At 41.0% G+C, this 10,993-nt stretch overlaps 1 protein-coding gene across 1 annotated transcript in view; it reads left to right on the top strand.

Moving 5' to 3' along the window:
* The first annotated feature begins 10,622 nt into the window (after positions 1-10,622).
* Positions 10,623-10,993, top strand: part of NTRK2 (neurotrophic receptor tyrosine kinase 2) — a 307,599-nt gene continuing 307,228 nt past the window's right edge. Inside the window, exon 1 of the mRNA XM_036923242.2 lies at positions 10,623-10,885. The gene's annotated coding sequence lies outside the window, so the exon portion shown is untranslated. The remainder of the gene's footprint in view (positions 10,886-10,993) is intronic.

Raw genomic sequence — 10,993 nt, 5'->3', positions numbered from 1 at the left:
AGAGGGCCTTTCCTATCTCCAGGAACTTCCCTGCTGATCCACAAGAAATCTTATCCTGTGCACGGGAGATGTCTTTCAGGGGGAGAGAAGGCTTACTGAAACTATTAATGGGCAATAGGTGGAAGGCAAAAGCTGAAGTTTCTGCGTTTGCAATAGGCCTTGCAGAATCTCCAAGGCTTCTAAAGAGAAAAAGGATATTTATTTTATAAGGCATGAAGTCAGTTGACTGACACAAAAGTCCTTTGAGAAAGAGAAACCACATAGGTGAAAAACAACAGAATCTCAAGAAGAGGCAGATTTTTTTCTTCAGAATATTTGTTTTCTGTTTTCTCTTTCCTGGGATGAGATCAGAAGTGCTATTATGATAAGGAGTTTATCTCTGTAAGGCTTTTTATTCATCAGAATTAGGATAGAGCAGTTCTAAGGTCATTTAAAGCCCAGGGCTAGGTCCCCCGGTAGAGAGAAGCAGGAAGAACAGAAGGAGACATACACACATGAAAATACTTGGAAAAGCTTCAGGGCCTGTCAGATGCAGGTCCTGGCAGGTATAGCCGAACACCCTCAGCCAAGCTGCTGCATTGCTGAGAGAGGACTGGCCACAGGGCAGGCTCTGAGTAGAGCAAAAGGGAGCAGTGAGAAATCAGTCACCATGACCTCTTAGAATCTAGTCTGGGGGCAAGAGGCCAGCCTACACAGTTGGTGCTAATTTTCTTGGGAGGGTAGAGGAAAGACGTGGGCATGGCCACTACTCAGGCAGCATGTGGCTCCATCCACATGCCATGGTGTCTCTGGCCTCCTTGCTTTTATACCTGCCATCTGCAGGGTCATTTCCCCTGCATACATAATTTAAGTGCATTATTTAAGACTCACCTCAAAGGTCATTGCCTCCCTGAAACCTACTTGAATCCCTGATTAAACTCTACCTTCCTCCTTTGTCTCTTACAGCTCACAGCAAATGCCTCCTGTCTTATACCATGTATATCAAAATGATCCACTTTTGCATGCATGTTCCCATAGGACATCAAGCTCTTAGAAGACAAGAATTATGTTTTATTCTTCTTCATGTTTCCATTGCTTAGCAATATCTGTCAACTGACCTGAAGAGAATTGGGGGTCTGATGACTACCACCCCCAAATGATTCCCTTGAAGTCAGGGTATGAGAACTGATGTTGGTAGCTCTCCACTGGCTTGTAGATGTTGCCAGTTAGAAGGCAGTCTCAGAGTACCTTCAAAAGTTCTAAGGCTGTACAAAATATTGCCTTCATAGACAATAACTGTGCATTGTTGTTTGTATCATTACAGAAGTTATCCTTTTGCAGGAGAGCAACTACTTTACTGATGGCAGGTTAGTTCATTAATTGTGCAATACAGATGAGCAGCTGCACAGAGAGAGGTAAGAGACATGGAGAAGAATTTGGGCCAGGGCAAATAAGGTACCTATCCCTCCATTTCTCAGTTGTGAAATTCCAGAATATCAATGCTGAAAGGGACCTCTAAAGCTATCTAGGTTCTCAATTTTTGTCATCTAGTGCTGTGTAGCAAAACTACCCCAAATTTAGTGGCTTAAAACAACAACCATTGTACTTTACCTCACAATTCTGTGGGTCAGGTTGATGATTCAAGTAGGGTCTGCTAACTCCTCTGTTCCAAGTAGCATCAACATAGATCACTTAGTGATAGTCAGCTAGTAGATTGGCCTGGAAGACCCAAGAGGCTTCATTCTATGAGTGATGTCTAGGTAGGTAAGGATGGGCTTAGCTGCAAGTGTCAGTTGAGATGCTTCCCAGCATGATAGTCGCAAAGTAGTTGGGCCTTGTATGTGGTGGTTCAGGGTTTGAAGAGCAAGTCTAATAGTGTACTAGGCAGACGTTGCATTTCTTTTTATGACCTGGCTCAGAAGTCACCTGGCGGCACCTTTGCCACTTTGTATTCATTGGTGCAGCCACAAGTCAGTCCAGTTTCAAGGGGAGGGGAAACAGAGTCCACTTCTCTATAGGAGCAATGTCAAAGCTTCTGCAGCCATGTTTTCAAACTTTTAGACTCATTTTACAGATGGGCACATTTGAGGCTTAGGACAGGCAGATTACTTTTCCCAAAACACTGCACAAACTACAAAGTGGCATAGTTATGACTCCAACTCAAGCCTCATGATTTCTATAGCAAAGGTGAGAAGATTGCAAGATGGTCCCTGTGGTATGATAGAGCCTTCTGCTATGTCTACTCATCTTAGGTTTTTGTTTTTGGTTTTGATAGGTGGTGGTAGGAACTTTAGTTGAAGATATTGGAAAGAAAAAACACAAACAAGATTTATTTCCATAGGTTTTTTTTTTTAGAATAATGGTCAAAATTTAGAGCTATTTTTAGAAATTAAAATTAAGGCAGTAGAGTCTGTCACTCACAGTATTATGCAGAAGTTGATCAGTAGAGTCCCACATAAAAGACTGACTTCAGAGTTGACTGGGAGTGAGCAATGTGGCAGAAAGACCCTGAGTTTTTCCCTGAGGACAGAAAGAGAAGGTATCAGTGTATCAAATGGAGTTCAACTTGCTCATCAAATTCTGTTTTAACTTAAAGATTATGTAGTCAGGAAAATTCTAGACTATATGTTACTGAAGTTCTAGTTAGGAATCTATGGCAAATGCTGCTAATTGGCCCCCAGTGTCTATTCTCCTTTTCTTTGCTTGAGAAATAGAAACACCCCACTTCAAATTCCTCATGACATTCGGTCACACCCAATTAGATAACTATAATGCCCAATCTTCTTTGCAGTAAAGATATGGCACTTCACTAAGTTCTTGCCAGAGAAATGCAAGTTTAAGTGATGTGTGCAACTTCCACATCATTTTTTTTTCAAGGAGATGATTTGCTCTCCATTTCCGGTCTCTTTCCTTCTTGCAGGTTGGTAAACCAGCTTTGACCATGTAGATGAAGACAAGCCTTAGGCAAATGAGAAGAACAAGCCAGAAGGAGCCAAGATCTATAGCTAACTCCACTGAGCAGAGCTATGTACTCTGCCCAGGAGGCACATTCACTCTGAACTGTCACATGAGACATAAATTTTGGACTTGTTTGAGTTACTTATTTGGGGAGTCTCTTTATTGAATTAGCTTACTTTGAGTTACTTATTTGGGGAGTCTCTTTATTGAATTAGTTTACTTTCTACCCTACCTATTATGGAAATGGAAGGACTTAGGGGCATAAGCCTCCAACACAGGTGTTCCCCATCTCTTTCAGTTGAAATCACAAATTGAGAAGAAAGTCAGGGACACAGGAATGAGCAGCCTCCCTTATGAAAACAGGCCACAGTGCAAAGTTTGACCAACAGAAAGAGCATCTCTAATTGGAAAGTGATGTGGGGTGACTCTGGTTCACTCTAATTCTGTCCGCTTGATTCTTTTTTCTGCTGGGAGGCCTCTATTTCAGTCACTGAAGATACCATCATCCTGGCCCCGAGGAAACATTGTTTGGATGTTAGAAGAGTTCCTTGAATTAGGGGGGTGGGGAGGAAAGGACACTTATAAAAGGACCATGGAAACCCCCAAGACTGACCTGGCTGCAGCACTGGGTGTTGTTTGGGCTAAATATGGGATGCTGAGAAGATTCTGGACTTCAGGGAACAGATTTTTTTTTAGGGAAAATAGATAAATCCCCCTTGACTAGCTAAAACTAAAAAGGAATATTGATTTGAGAGAGAAGGGACTCTTTAAAATCTAAAATTCTGATCACAGAGTCATGGATGACCCCAAGAGGAAGAAATGAGACTCTGTACAAACTAGGCTATGGATTTTAGTGGGGAAAAAAATGGAAGACAGGGTATATAGCCAAGTGTTGAATACAATAGAGCACCACAATTCTATGAAAAGGACTGAAGTCCCAAATGCATTACAGTCGTAAAAAAAAATGCAGAGAGCAATAAGAAAAAGGGCTACTTGAATTAGACTTAGAGTAAGAAGAACGAAGAGATAAGACCAGAGCTGGGGCAGGTCGTGAGGCATTAACAGATCATAGAGACACGACAATATGATTCACTTTTTATTCTCTGTCCTTCTCTGCTGATAAGGATCTTTACATTGGAAATAGTAAAGGTAAGTGGTTAACAAGAATTTGACATGGTAGTTAAGTGAGATCACATAAGAGATATGGTAGCCCATTTTAATGATTGCAAAGTCATTACTGGATTTCTTATGTGATCAAGGAACAACTGTTGGTAATATTTGGGAAAGATGACATATGGAGGGAAAGAACAGAAAATGTCTCAATTTTTCCCCAAAGGAACAAAGGTGGATTCCAAAGTACACCTAAACTACTGTTCATTTTGCTCAGATCATTTCCCACTTGCCTACTCTACTTTTCCTTTTTCAGAGCTATCATACTCAATTTTTCCCCATCAGGGGAAAGGGGAGTGGGTGTAAAATTGGCCACGTGGATTGTGGCTAGGTTTCATAAGCAAGCTAAGGAAGAGGCATTCCTATCCAAGACGACCCAGTCCACCAAGTGCTGAAAGGGCAGTCTAGACAAATTCACTTGGAGAAGCTGATTTAAATATTGGAGAAACAGGATATGAAGATCAAAAGGGACCTAAGGAAGAAATAGAGTTACAGGTTAAAAAAATAGAATATGAATGCTAGACTGATTGACATCAGGTTAAAATGACACTAGATATGGAGTTGGCATGAAAGATGAGTTCCAGGGTGACTGCAAAACACAAAACTAAAACACACCTCCCCAACAACCACCGTCAAGAAAAGCCCCCCCAAAAAACCCACTAGTGGACAATATCAGCTTGGTCTTCATGTAATTGGGCATGTGGTGCATAGGTGGTCCAGGCCAAAGGTCAAGGAAGCTGTCAGTATGGAATTCAGTTTCATGGATTCTTAGCTGGTTAAACAGTCACACTCAATCTAAAGATTGTTTAATTAAGGAAAGAAAGTCAGCCTAGGCAATGTTCTAGTTATGTTAAATATTTTTTATCAAAGACTTCAATGAATATGTGAAAAGTATACATATTATACATGCAGGTGAAGAAATACAGGAGGAACAGGTAAAATGTTGGATGACAGACTCAAGATTTTAGGTTATGCAGAAGACGAAATGATACTCAATGACCTGGGTCATCAATTCAAAGATAACAACAATGGGGTTTTTAGAAAGGATAAATGTTGAATGGATAGTTTTAAAAAAAGTAAATTTTTCACAATATAAAGAGTAAAAAGAAACATGAAATTAATGTTAATGATGTAGTGTGTTATACCTAACAAATCCACAGTATCATTTCAATAAAAATTAAATATAAAATATATAAATTAAAATTGTATCATTAAAATATAAAAATTATTGAGGCAGTTTGCATTCTTTTCAGAAAATTAAGTCTTTACATTAAATGTGCAATTTACACATATAGCACATCTCATTTTGGACTGGCCACATTTCAAGTACTCAACAGCCACATGGACTATTGGTTACCATATTGGACAGCATTGGTCTAGAGGATATTGGTCAAACACTTATTACCCCAGTTGGAAGAAGATTTAGTTAATTAACTATAGAAGTCTGGTATGATTGAATGTTTGTATCTTTTTAGCTCTAATGGGTAAATGGCCATAAACACTGTTCTTTGCGTGTATTGTAATTGCCAATTCAGTTGGAACGAGGACCACTTGACTGCCTCAATAAATCTAGGCTAGGTGGCACAGAAAAGGCATACCATAATTTTAAATTCAGAATAAGTAAACTCTCTTGTAAAAAAATGGAGTTCTTTGGTAACGTAATATGATAGCTCTTAATAAAATTGAACACAGGAGCAGGTATAGGTATTGATATAAGACTATTGACATAGATTAGGAAAACAATCCAGATTTGCCATGAGACTTAGACAGATAGATGATTCAGTATTAGATTTCAGGGTCACCCAGTTATATATGACTCCAATTTGCTAAGGCTCTGTCAAATTGTCCCCGTACACCCTTCCTTTTGTGGGCTAATGTATGACTAAGAGTTAGAAGTGGAAGGTTTGGACCCAGGGAAGAAAGGAAGTGGAATAGACCATGGGTGTGGCTATGATCAGAGTGCCAGGGCAGCATGCAGTTCAGACTATCTGGGCAGAGGTGGGGAAAAGTGAGAGCCTCATTCAGAGCTGGAGGGTGTGAGGCAGGTAACACGTGGAAACTCTCTGAATGACATACGAGTTGATTGGAATGAGAAGGAGCAAGTAAAGGGCTAATCACTGAATAGTAGCCTCAGGTACCATAATGGCAGGTGTTGAGGGTCCTCCATCCTCAAGTACTTTCCCACTTATGGGTGCCATGTGACATGAAATTCCTTTGGATTGTGTCTTCTCCCCAGTTCTCATAGCAACATACAGATATTTTTGGGAAAATGAAACATCCAGTGGTGAACATTATTTAAATTGTGAACATACTTTTAGACTCAGTTCTTTCCACTAAAGGGTGGGATTCCAGAGGCAGGGTAATACTGAGGGGAAAAGGCAACAAAAAGAGGAAAAGCTGGAAAATAAAGGCATGTTATGAGTAAGGAGGTTACCAGTGAAACATTTCTCTCCAAACAACCTCTCCAAGTCCTCCAGGTTATTGATGTTGCATTTGGTATAAATACTTCCCTGCCTTTCTCCATATGCACACACCAATAAAATATATTCATAAATATTGGCTTTCTCTGTAGGATCAGGTTACATGTTGTTTAATAGCTGGCAGCTAGAGTCTGAAGATGACAGATTTACTAAGCTGGACAAAGAGGCAGAACTCCTGAGATTCCCTAACTATATATATATATAAAACTTTTATCAAACACAGCCACAGATGTGGTATAAGTAACTAACCACCCTGTAAGTCATGTAACTTGCATTGTTCACTTAATATAGTGTGGACATGCCATCAAGTCAATGTATATAGTAATAACTCATTTTAATTAGGTATGAAAGTATCATAACTTATTGAATTGTTCTGTATTAGTAGACATTCAAGCTATTTCTAGATATGGGCCATTATCTCTTCTATCTTCTGAATGATGGTTTCCCCAGACTTTTTCTAAAATCTCAAAGGTATTACATAGTAGGTCCCTTTATAATTAGAACATTACAGAATCTGAGTTTATTAAAAGATCTCCAAACTTTATAATAGCCTAAAGTGGAAGATTCTGATGGCCCTCCAATGGAACAAGAAGCTGATTATGGGATGATCTAGGGCAGTGTTTATTTCTTGCTTTTACTAATAGCTTTATGGAGATATAATCAACATAGACTAAACATATTTAAACACACAATTTGACAATCAGTACCACAATCAAGATAATAATGAATGCATCCATCATCCTCAAACTTCCCTGTGCCCCTGTGTCATGGCTCCTTCCAACCCCTCCCTGCCCACTCCTCACATCCCCCCAGCAATCACCGATGTGCTTGCCGTCACAATAGTTTACATTGTCTATAGGTTGTTAAAAATGGTATCATACAGTACATACTCTTTTTTGTCTGGCTTCTTTCACTCAGTTATTTTGAGATTCATCCATGTGGTTGCAGGTATCAATAGTTATTGCTTTTCATTGCTGAGTAGCATTTCATTGTATTAGAATGCCAATTTGTTTACTCATTCACCTGTTGATCAGTATTTGCAGTGTTTCCATTTTGTTGCCTACTCAAATAAGGCTGCTATGAACACATGCATACTAGTCTTTGTATGGGCATGTGATTTTATTTCACTTATACATAGAAGTGGAATGGCTTGATCACATGGTAGGTATATGCTTTGCTTTCTAGAAAATTGTTCTACTTTTCCAAAGTGGTTGAGCCATTTTACATTCCTACCAGCAGTGTATGAGAGTTTCAATTCCTCCACATTCTTGACTACACTTTGTATAGGAAGTTTTTTTAATTTTAGCCATTTCATTTCGTGTGTAGATATCTCATTGTAGTTTTCATTTGCATTTTCCCACTGAGTCATGCTGTTGGGTATCTTTTCATGTGTTTATTTATCATCTGTACACCTTCTTTTATAAGCTACATGTTCAAATCATTTGCATACTTTTAAACTTGCTTATTATTATTATTGAGTTTAGAGAGTTCTTTCTAATAAGCTCTGGGAAAACCTTTTATTAGATATATGATTGGCAAATATGTTTTCCATTTTGTGGCTTTTCTTTTCATTCCCTTAAGAAAATTTTTTTACAGTTTTTTTTCTCCAGATTATTGAGATGTAATTGATATATAGACACAAATTCTGATATGTAGTTTTCAGTTTTCCTTTTTGAAAGTTTCTTTGACCCTGTTCCCTTTAATCATTTCCGGGCTTCTTTCTCTGCTTTAGATAGCTTCATCCCCTCTATGCACTAATCAGTACACTGATGCATACTTGGGAGGGACTCCCTGCAGAACTCTGGAGCTCCCTCTCTGTACAATACCACCTTCCCTGAAACTCTGTCCTTGTGAACTCTGCCTTCCTTGATTTCCCTGGACACGAAGCTACAGCTCTTCAACTCAGGGAGCTAGGACTCTCCCTGAGTTCTCTCCCCCTGAGCCACAGTCTTCATTATTTATGTGCACTGTCCTGAAAATTGTTGTTTCCTATATTTGGTTCAATGTGTGGATGATTTGGGTAGAGATTACATCTGTTCCCTCTTATTCCATCTTAGAAGCATAAGTTGGCAGTATTTTTGTTTTCTAGTATTGGATGTTAAAATCAATGTATTGGGTTATTATAAGCATTAAAAAATGAAATGGTATAAAATAGAAAATAAAGTATTAGTGTATTCCATGTTTTAAGAGTAAATAAGTTTTGTGAAATATTTTTAAAGTTATATGCTTATATGTATGTGTGCACTGGATTGTGATATAAAAGGCATTTCTTACTCAGGGTCATGGTCAAAATAGTTTGAGAATCACAGTTCTAGGTAGATCATATTCCAGTGCAGGCAGGAATTTGCAATAGGTAGTCTCCATCTCTGCCTTGAAGATTTCATATGACCTGGGGAAAATTATCTCCATTTCATTTTGCTATCTGAAAAATATTCATCATCTCTACAAAGCTGTGGTCTGAGAATCCTTGACATAATGTCTGTGAAATATCTTGTAGGTCTTAAAATTGAGATAGATCCATAATTCTATCAGTTAAGAAGTGGTTGTTGATTGCCTAGTGTGTCCCAAGTACTGTGCATGATGAGTTAACAGCATGAATGACAAGGAGGCTCTCCCTGGCCCAGGGCTAGAACATACCTGCATATCAGAGGAGGCAGTAAGGCTTTTAGAAGTGCTATGAAAACTCCAGCACAAGAAAGGTTTAGCAATGGGAGGGAGGCTGTCTAGGGGAAATTGTTCAGAAGGACTTGCAGGGTTAGAGGTTAAGAAAACCAGAATGTAGAGGGTCTATTTAAACAATCCCAACTTCATTTTATTTATTCATTAAACATGCACATATATTTTAGTACCTACTATGTCCTTGAGATATATCTGAACAAAATAAAGATCCCTGCCTTCATGGAATTTACATTCGACTGGGAGAAATACAGTAAGCAATAAATATAACAAATAAGTAAGTGATGTGCTAAAAACAGAAAGTACTGTGGAAAAAACAGTAGGCTAAGGGCGATCAGAAGTTGGGCTGCCACTTCTAATTTTAAATGGGAGATATTAAGTGGCCTGTATTGTAATCTAAACATTATATCAGTATGTTATATACAAATTCTATTATAATACAAATTCTAAAACTATTCCTACGTAATTAGAATATCCTGGTCTGCAAACCTCTCTAAAACCATAGGTCCTTTAGCTGCATTGACACTTGGCAGCCACTAGGGCAATAATGGGTCATTTCTGAGCAATATGGGGTGAGGGTGGAGTGCGAAAGATGTGGGTACTTATGCACACACTTCTCCTCTAGGTGTTCCGCAGGGGCATCTCCGTTCAGGACACTGGCAAGACAGGCGGCAGGTGCTTCTGTGTGACCTGGACCAAGACATTCTTTCCCTTGGTTTCCTTCCCTTGGTATGTTCTCTCCCAGCAGGGGATGGGGTAGAGCAGGGAAATGACTTTAGCTTGGCCTTTCGTTCGTCACCCGGTGCACGTTCCAGCCGAGGGATAGTGGTGCGGCTGGCCTTGTCTTCCCGCCCTGCCGCTAGAATTTTGGATGCTGTGAGAGGTTTCCCGCGGTTTCACTCAGCTCCTGGGGTCTGTACAAAAGCCCCTCCAGATACTTTCGCTTCCCTTGTAATATTTAGGGCTTCGCCAAGATCCAAGCATTCACCTTGACGTTCAGGTTTCTCGATCCTTCCCACTCCCAATCTCTGCGGGCAGATCCCTGACCCTTCTTGTGTTTGGGACTCGCGACCCCATCCCTCCACCCTTTCTCGCGCAGAGCGCTGCCTGCCTTTTTCCCACAGCTGGAGCTGGGCGGCGAGGCGGGATAGGGGCGCGCACGAGTTGGACTCAGGTGGTTGCGCATCTGGCGCCGGAGCGCGGCCCCGGCGTAGTCCCCGTCGCCGTGGCGGCCGCGGGTTCATGCTCTCCAGCTTGCGAGCTTGCGGAGCGCACTCTCCCCGCGCGGGGGCACCAGAGCCCTCGGAAGTGTCAGGCACTGCGGTGCATTTTCCCAGTTCCCTTTTAAATGACTGCGGAAAAACGGAGTCTCCAAGCCTCAGATGGGAAGACGGATGCTCAGACAAGGCTTGCGAATGCCCCGCAGCCATCATTTAACTGCGCTATCAGATCAGTTAAGGTTTGTCACCGGGTGCTCCCGGATCGCCCCGTTTGTCCCTAGTGAGACCCGGAGAAACTGCCCGCGCCGGGCTTCTCGATAGCTGGATGCATGTCGTGCTCGGGGCAGCTCGGGCGCAGGGCACGCGTTCGCGCACACCCGCGCACACAAGAAAACGCGCAAGGTACGACAGGGGAGCAAGGGCTCGGGGTGCCCCGCGTGGGGGTGGGCATCGCGGGGAGCCAAGCTACGATCTGGGAATGGCTGCATCCTGCCAGATTGAAGAATGAGA

Source organism: Manis pentadactyla, chromosome 3 (genome assembly GCF_030020395.1).
Source record: "Manis pentadactyla isolate mManPen7 chromosome 3, mManPen7.hap1, whole genome shotgun sequence".
NCBI classification, from domain to species: domain Eukaryota; kingdom Metazoa; phylum Chordata; class Mammalia; order Pholidota; family Manidae; genus Manis; species Manis pentadactyla.
This window is presented reverse-complemented; position numbering and strand designations above follow the sequence as displayed.